Raw genomic sequence first — 8,305 nt, 5'->3', positions numbered from 1 at the left:
CCCCACCACACACACACACACACACCCCTCCGCTGCCGCGCCCGACTTCTCCGCCTCGGGAACCGTGAGCTCTCCACCCGGGGACGCCGCCCGCCGGCCGAGGCGGCCGTGGCGGGGGGGGGCGACACCCTCACGTGGGCGAGGACGGCTCGGTCCCAGACGGTGGAAGGGGGACGCGGTGCGGCCGGGTGGGGTGGGGTGGGCCGGGGGAGGGGGCGGCGGCGGCGTCGACGGCGACGGGGAGGGGGCGGCACGCGCACACGGCGAGGGCCGCGGGGCAGGGGCGCGGGGCGCCCGCCCAGGGAGGGAAAGTGCCGAGGCACGACCGGGCCACCAGGAAAACAAGCGCGGGGTCCCACCGCCACACACACGAGGGCGGTCCCACGACGCCTGAGACGCCGGCCGGCCCCAGCCACCCCGGGGCCTCCCACGACCCGGCCCCGCCGCCAGGCCCCGCGTGCGACGGTCCCCCCGCGTACCGCGGAGGGACCCCGTCCGTCCAACCGAGCTCAAACCCCTCCGTCCTCGCCAGATCCGCCGTCGTCCGAGTCCGACCCCCGGGGCCCGCGCCCCGGGTGAACGCCCCCGAGCGAGGCGGCCCGCACCGTGCCCGCAACACCGCCACCGGCTGCCGACTCGCGGCGAGGGCAGGCGCGACGGGCTCCTCGCGGCTGCGGGACTAGGGAGTCGTCGGGACGCCCGGGCGTCCCCGCCCGCCCCCCTCGGCCTCGCCACCGAGAGGGGGGTGTGTCACCGCACGCGCACGCGCACGCACGCGCACGCGCGGCCCCGCGCCGGACGCCCGGCCTTGGCGGGACCCTCCCCCGACTCAGAGGGGGGGAGGCGCGGGCCGCGGTAGGCAAAGAGCGGCGCCCGGCCCCACCGCGGGGCCGGCGCAGAGAACCCTCCCGCCGCGAAGGCGAGGGGCTCCGCCCACGTGCTCTGGCAGTCGCCAACACCGTGGCCACTGCACGCGCGGGAGGGGCAGCGGCTGGGGGGTCCGGTACCCCAAGGCTCCCTCTCGGATCGCTAGAGAAGGTTTCCTCACCGAGGGGGCGTCGTCCCCCCAACCCATCGTCTCCCCTTCGGGCCCGCCCACGGAGGCGCTCCACGAGCCGCCAAAGTCCACGACTGGGCGGGGTTTGGGAGAGGGGTCTGCGGTATGGGTAAGCACGAGGCCCAGAGGAGCGTTCGCGGCCACAGCCGGGGGCACAACCTCCGCCGCCCCCAGGCCCGTCCATCGGGGGCCCCGAGAGGAGGGAGCACGCCCGAGAGGGGCGGAAAGACCCCCTTCTCTCACAGGCCCCGGCCCAACGCGCTCGCCACCCACGCCCGCGTGCGACCCCCTCCCCCCCGACCGCCACAAACACACACACACGTGGGGGGGGAGGGTGGGCACACGCGGACGCTCGCCTGGCCCGAGTCAGTCCCCCCGTGCCACAGCAACACCGTGGGAGGACGACCGCGACGAGGCGGCCCCTGTTTCCCCCAACCGAGGGAGGGAAAACAGAGGCACGCCTCCCTTACCGTCTCGACCCCCCCAAGAGAGCCACTCACGGGACGCACCACCGCGGCGGCGGGGACCCCGAGGAGCACGCTGGGAGAAGGGAACGACACCACCGCTCGGCCTCGGGCACCTGAGGGACGACCTGGAGCGCTCCAGGGGCACCACAGAGGATCGAACGAGGCACGCTCACGCGCCGGCAGGGGCGCGCGGCGCAGCGGCGGGACGGCACCCCCCCACCAACGCGGGGAGGACCGCCCACGGGGGCAACACGCCAAGGAGGCGAAGCGAGAGCGTCTGCTGCGTCCGAGGACCACGGCCCCGCCACCCACGCCGTGAGGCAGGGGGCGGGAGGCCGAAGGTCAGGGCCGGGGACCACCACCCCTGCCCTTCCCCACACCCCTCGACAGGCCGGGAGAGCGTGAGGAGAGAGGCGGGGAGGCCCGCGGACAGAACGAGAAGAGCGGTCCCGTTCGCCAAGAACGTCCGTCCCTCGTCTGGCGCGACCTTAAGGCCCGGCCCAGGAGAGCGCGACATCACCACATCGATCAGTCATGCCAGAGAGCCAGGGACCACCCGGCCCCGAAGGGGAGGGGCACACACAGCGAGGACCATCACCAGAGGAGCCTGCTTCGGCCTCACCGGCGGCACCCCAAACCCCCTCTTTCTTTTTTTTTTTTTTTTTTTCCTCTCAGGCAAAAGTGGCCGACGACCCCGCGAGTGAGGAGAACGCCTGACACGTGGCACGGAGCCTGCGGGGTGGGGTCGTCGTCTCAGCCACCACCGGGTGCCTGCGGCGGGGAGGGGAGTCACACGGGGTAGAAGACCCAACGCCCCGCCGCCCCGCCGCCCTCGGGTGAGCCAGAGACCGGAGGCGGCACCGCGGGTCGGGTCAGCCGGACGCACACACGAGAGCCGGCGCGCAGGCCCAGGCGGGCGGCTCAAGTGGCGAGGGTCGGCTCGGCCACCAGACGGCGATCCAAAGCCCAGAACCCTGCGCGCGTCCAGACTCCCAAAGTCCTCAGCGACAGACGCCAGAGAAGACCGTGTCAGCACCTATCTGGTGGCAAAAAAGGCCCATTTCGGGCGAAAAAAATCACGGCGCCCGGCAGCGGGGCCCACGCACGCGTCGCAGGGGGGGTCCCCGGGACCTCGGTCCGGCCGCCTGTCCCCAACACTTCCCCATCCACACCAGCCCCGGAGCTCTCGGGGCCATCTGGTCGACCCGAGGAGCTTGGGGGGAGTGGGGGGGGGGGGTGGGGGGGGGAGGGGGGGCGGGCCAAGCGGGGCGGGCAAACGTGGGAGAGGGCCGCGAGCCGGGTCGCCCTCCCCGGTTCACCCGCACGGGCAGGTACCGGTCCCTCCGAGTCTCCGGGCCAAGACTTGGTGAAAGGAAAAGAAATATCTCACTCGGCCGTCTCCGACGAGCGGGCCCCACGGGGGACCGCGCCCGGGCCCGGGCCGCCCTATCCGGGCCACCCAGGACGGCTCGGGCGGGCCGGTCCCCACCCCCACCCCGGCCGGGACTCGCGGCGGGTGGAGGAGAGGGGGCGGGGGAGGGAGGGTGAGAAAAAACTCAAAGTCCGCCGACCAGGACCCCCCGTGGGCACGCTGAAGGGCCGGGTGCGCCCTCCCCGGCCACCCGCGCGAGCAAGGCCCGGTCCGTCCACGTCCACGGACCCAGGGGCACTTGGAAACATTTTGCCCCGGGAGGCGCCTCCCAGGCGACCAGAGCCCACGAGGGAGGGACCGCACCCGGGCCCGGGCCCGGGCCCGGGCCGGTCTCTCCGGGTCACCCCTCGCGGCCCAGGCCGGTCCCCACCTCCCGAGTCCGACTCGGCCAAACATCGGTGAGAAAGAATCCGACCACCGGGAGGGGCCCCACGCGCGCCCGCCACCGAGCCCGTCGCGCCCGCCACCGGCCTAACCTAAACGCACGGGCCCGGGCCGGTCCCCCACCTTCCGGAGCGGGGCGCTGTGGGGACCGCGGAAGAGAGGAAGGGAGGGTGGGGGGGTCGGGGAATGAACGCTCCAAAGGGTGAGCCAGGAGAAAGCCCGACCGACCGCCCATCCGCAGGCGCTCCGGAGGGCGCGGAAGACCCTCTCCCTTCCCACCGCGGCGGCCCGGCCCAGGTCGTGTCGGGTGGCCGGGTCGGTCCCCGCGGCCGGAGGGGAGCGGACGGATGCTGGTCGACCGGGCCAGGCGGTCCCCCAGAGCGGCTCGAGAGCGCGGCGACGGTCACACCCTCATAGACCTGCACGCCCAATCTCAAGCGACAGCAGGAGGCGCCCACGCCTGGGCGCCACCGGGACAGTGGCCACCAGCGTCGCCTGGCTGCCGGAACTCTGCCTCGGGCCCGGCGGCCGACTCACAGCCCTCACGAAGGTCGCCGAAGCTCCAGAGACAAGGGACAATATAAAAGCGGCCGCCAGGTGGCTCCCGACAACCGGCTCCAACGTCCCCGGGCCGGATCCCTGTCGCCGGCCGGCCACCGAGGACGCGGCGGCAGCGCCGGGCCGCCCAAACGCCCGAGCTCAGCCCGGGACGAGGCGGCGGGCGTCTGGCGCGGCGGCCCCGTGTCGTCCATCTCGGAGCTAGCTCCCCGGTCGGCACGACACGACACGGTGCGACCCGGGCAGCAGACGGGGGTGGGGGGGTGGGGGGCGGGGGAAGCCGGGGAGATGTCGCCGGGAGGCTGTCTCGGAGGAGACGCGCTCCCCAACGCGATTCCTGGGCGGGGGGAAATCCCGCGGAGACGCCGGCGGGGCCCGGGGCGCCCGGCACGGGTTGCCCAGAGGGGCACGAGCAAGATCCCCGGCTGCCCGGACGGGGGGGGGGGGAGGGAGGGAGGGAGGGAGGGAGGGAGGGAGGGAGGGAGGGAGAGAGGGAAGGAGGGAGGGACGGATGGAGGGACGGAGGGACGGAGGGACGGATGTAAGGACGGAGGGACGGACGGAGGGAGGGAGGGAGGGAGAGAGAGAGGGACGGAAGTCGGGGACTGGCAAACCGAAACCAGGCAAGCGCTCAGGGAACAACGCAGGAATTCGTCCAAAGACAACACATCGGTGCTGCGAGGGTGGGGAAAATGCACTTGCGGTCACGAGAACATGGATTTCATAACGGACTGACCACGATCCATCACGGGCCGGGCGGGGGTGGGGGGGGTGGGGGCGGGTGAGGCGGGGGTTGGGGGAATGCGGGCGGCTGGGGGGGAGGGGGCGAGGGTGGAGTCAATAGCCATCCACTAAAGAAACTGAGTTCCGGTACGTCGACACAAGGCAACACTCTGAGTGCGAGTGTGTGTGAGCGTGTGTGTGCGTGTGCGTGCGTGCGTGTGTGTGTGGAGTGCGGTGAGTACTGACAGCGAACCGTAGTCCCACCAGGACCACACCAAACCATACCAACCAAGAAGTCAAGCTGTAGAACTTCTCTGGCCTTTAAAACAAAGAGAAAAGCGTGCACGTATCGCATACGTACACACATTACGTACGCTTGTGGCATACGTATACGTGGACGTGGACGTATAAAGGCCTAGGACAAGCCCAAGCACATCCCGTCAGGGGAGCCTATCCAAAACAGACCAAGACCTCACACAATTCAGCCTCCAGAAAACAAGCGACCCAGTGAGAAAAGTGGGCAGGAGGCCAGAACAGAACATTTTCATTAGAGAAAAAAAAGAAGAAGAGAAAAAAAGAAAAAAAGAAAAAAGAAAGAAAGAAAGAACACAACTTTCTTAGTAAAAACCAAACAAACAAAACACAACAACAAAACAAACAGAAATAAAACAGAAAACCTCTTTTAGTGAAAGAATCCAACGGGGCAACGAAAAAAGCGCACACACGCATCTCTCTGGACGAAGATATTCGGACAGGCACAGGATCTGGAGTTGCGACAGCAAGTTCGTACAAGCAGAAAAAGTGCCTCCTTCCTCCCGATCCAACACGTATTTTTCAAGCTGAGAGAGACCACCACCACCGTGGCACGCCGGAGGGAGGACTCAGAGATGTCACCCGGCGGGTGAGAGAACGGCTCTCCGACAAAAGACAGCAGTATGGAAAACAGAAAGGAAGTCCCTCAAAACACTGCACAGAAAACTACCATGCGACCCAGCAACTCCACTAAGTGCCCACGGAGGGGGTAAAGACGACATGTACATGTCTATCTGTACCAACACCTGTAACGATGTAGAGATAGGTACGGACGCACTGTTAGCGCTCTCTGTGCCCGTACGTCTATATCTATGAGAGAAGGACCGGGTGGGGGGTGGGGGGTGGGGGGTGGGGGTGCGGAGAGAGAAGTGAGACAAAGAGTGGACAGTCACGTGAGTGCAGTAGGTAAGGAAGATTAAGACGACAAACAAACTCCCAACAGTGGTCCTGTAAGTCAACCATCAAGATTTCGATATCATGATGTCATCAAGCACCAACCCTTCTGAAGGGACACAGCGACACACAGGGCTCACTTGGCAGGGCAGTTCAGGACCCTAAAATGACCGTGAAAGGTGAAGCTCGAAAAAGCAATCTTGTTCATCCACGGGGGGAAAATACCGTTCTCCCACGACATTCAAAAATCCTATCAGGGGGCTTCCCTGGTGGCGCAGTGGTTGAGAGTCCGCCTGCCGATGCAGGGGACACGGGTTCGTGCCCTGGTCCGGGAAGATCCCACATGCCGCGGAGCGGCTGGGCCCGTGAGCCATGGCCGCTGGGCCTGCGCGTCCGGAGCCTGTGCTCCGCAATGGGAGAGGCCACAACAGTGAGAGGCCCGCGTACCACAAAAAAAAAAAAAAAAAAAAAAAAAAAAAAAAAAATCCTATCAAAACATTTTAAAACTCTCTTACTCGCTCACCATTTAAAAGGTAGAGAAATAAAAAGAGAGCCAAAGTACGATTTATTGAGTGGTGGACCGTCAAAGAAAGCATGCCATGAAAGCCTCCGATTCATTTTGGAAGGTCCTAGGAACAGCAATCTTCAACATTGCTCTCCTGCCTGCCTTCTTGGCGTGGTATCTTTTCTACATCTGGATAAGCAGTCCTAGGTTTTGTGTGTTTGCTTGTTATTCCCCTAACTGAAGATCAGCCTCCAACACGATAACCCTTTGTGCCCTCTGGGTCCTGAACTCTCTTCTCTGGAAGTGCTTTTCTGAATGGGAACGGTTTCACCAACGTCATCGCCTGGAGACATCTTCAGCCTGTCCTCCCCCCACCCGCACCCCCGCCCGCCCCCCACCCTCTTCCTCCTCCTCCTCCTCCTCCTCCTCCTCCTCCTCCTCCTCCTCCTCCCCTTCCTCCTCCTCCTTTTTTTTCTTTGTTTTCTTCAGCTCTCCTTGCGCTGGTCTCTCACACGGTGGCAGCGTTGTCCTAGGCATGCCCAGGTGTCTCCTAACCCCATCCAAGTGATGACTCCCAGCGTCATCATTTTGGGTTTCTTAGCCGCACTTTCGTCGTTCCCGGGCAATTCTTTCTTTTTATTTTCCATGGACGGGGGAGACCAGACCGGGGCGGGGGGCAACACAACGACACACTGCGTGTGACCTGGGAAACAGACACATACACGCCAGGCAATCACCGACAGGCTCTGAAAGAGGATCGGTCCCCGGACACGGGGCACGCACGTTTGTTATCGGTGGAGTCACTGCAGACCGAACGGGAAGCAGCAGACTTTGAACTTGACGCAGCTACCGTTCATCCATCGCGGAAACTGACATTTGAAACACGTAGTTAGGCTCTTGGTGCGATTTCACCTAGTCATTGACATGTGTGCACAGTGGAACCATGGAAAGTGAGACAACCCCCCCACCCCACTTCTACCAAAGGTCGCCAAATGAAGACTCTCGTTTGTTTACAAACCAAATTTCCTATCCTTAAATTTGGTGGGAGCTTTCCCTAAGGATTGCACGGGAAGGTGACTTCCTCAAGCGTTGGAGTAGTTTTCCTTAGAACTAGAGAATTAGAATTCTGCTGAATGATGAACACACACCTCGCTTAAGTTTCTGCTAGGAAATCCACGCACCATGTGGATCGAACGAAAAGCAAAATGATTTTTTAACAAGGTCTTCTCTCCACTTCAGACGAATTTTACAGGGCGGGGAGGGGGGAGGCTAGGCTTCTCTGTTTTTCATTTAAGGTCCTCTGAAACGTCAGTAAGTGTTCGTGATCCTACTCACGTGTACTCTTGTCCTCCATCCAATCGTCAGTCATCTGGCAGAAGGAGAGCCTGCCTCATCCACGGCAAACAACATTCCGACACTCAATGAGAAAATACATTTCTGGTGCTTTCGCCAAAAAATGCAAAGCCCCTTATTTAAGCTAATGGAATTTAAAAGAAATCCCTAGTACCTAGGAACAGAACAAAGTGAAAGAAACACAACGCACAGACTTGGGGGATAGAAAGAAAGAAAGAAAAAGAAAGAAAGAAAGAAAGAAAGAAAGAAAGAAAGAAAGAAAGAAAGAAAGAAAGAAAGAAAGAAAGAAAGAAAGAAAGAAAGAAAGAAAGAAAGAAAGAAAGAAAGAAAGAAAGAAAGAAAGAGAGAGAGAGAGAGAGAGAGAGAGAGAGAGGAAGGAGAGGAGAGGAGAGGAGACAAGAGGAGAGGAGAGGAGAGGGAGGGAGGGAGGGACGAAGGAAGGAAGGAAGGAAGGAAGGAAGGAAGGAAGGAAGGAAGGAAGGAAGGAAGGAAGGAAGGAAGGAAGAAAGAAAAGATCTCTCAACCTAAAAGTTTTTGTGACAAACGGACAATCTATGATTTGGTAGGTTAAAAAATATTTTTGGAACGTAAAGTTCTTTGAGACACGAATGGAGAAGAAA

The sequence above is a fragment of the Kogia breviceps genome, assembly GCF_026419965.1.
Source record: "Kogia breviceps isolate mKogBre1 chromosome 20 unlocalized genomic scaffold, mKogBre1 haplotype 1 SUPER_20_unloc_1, whole genome shotgun sequence".
In the NCBI taxonomy this organism is placed as follows: domain Eukaryota; kingdom Metazoa; phylum Chordata; class Mammalia; order Artiodactyla; family Physeteridae; genus Kogia; species Kogia breviceps.
The sequence above is the reverse complement of the archived record's forward strand: the minus strand, read 5'-3'. Positions refer to the sequence as shown.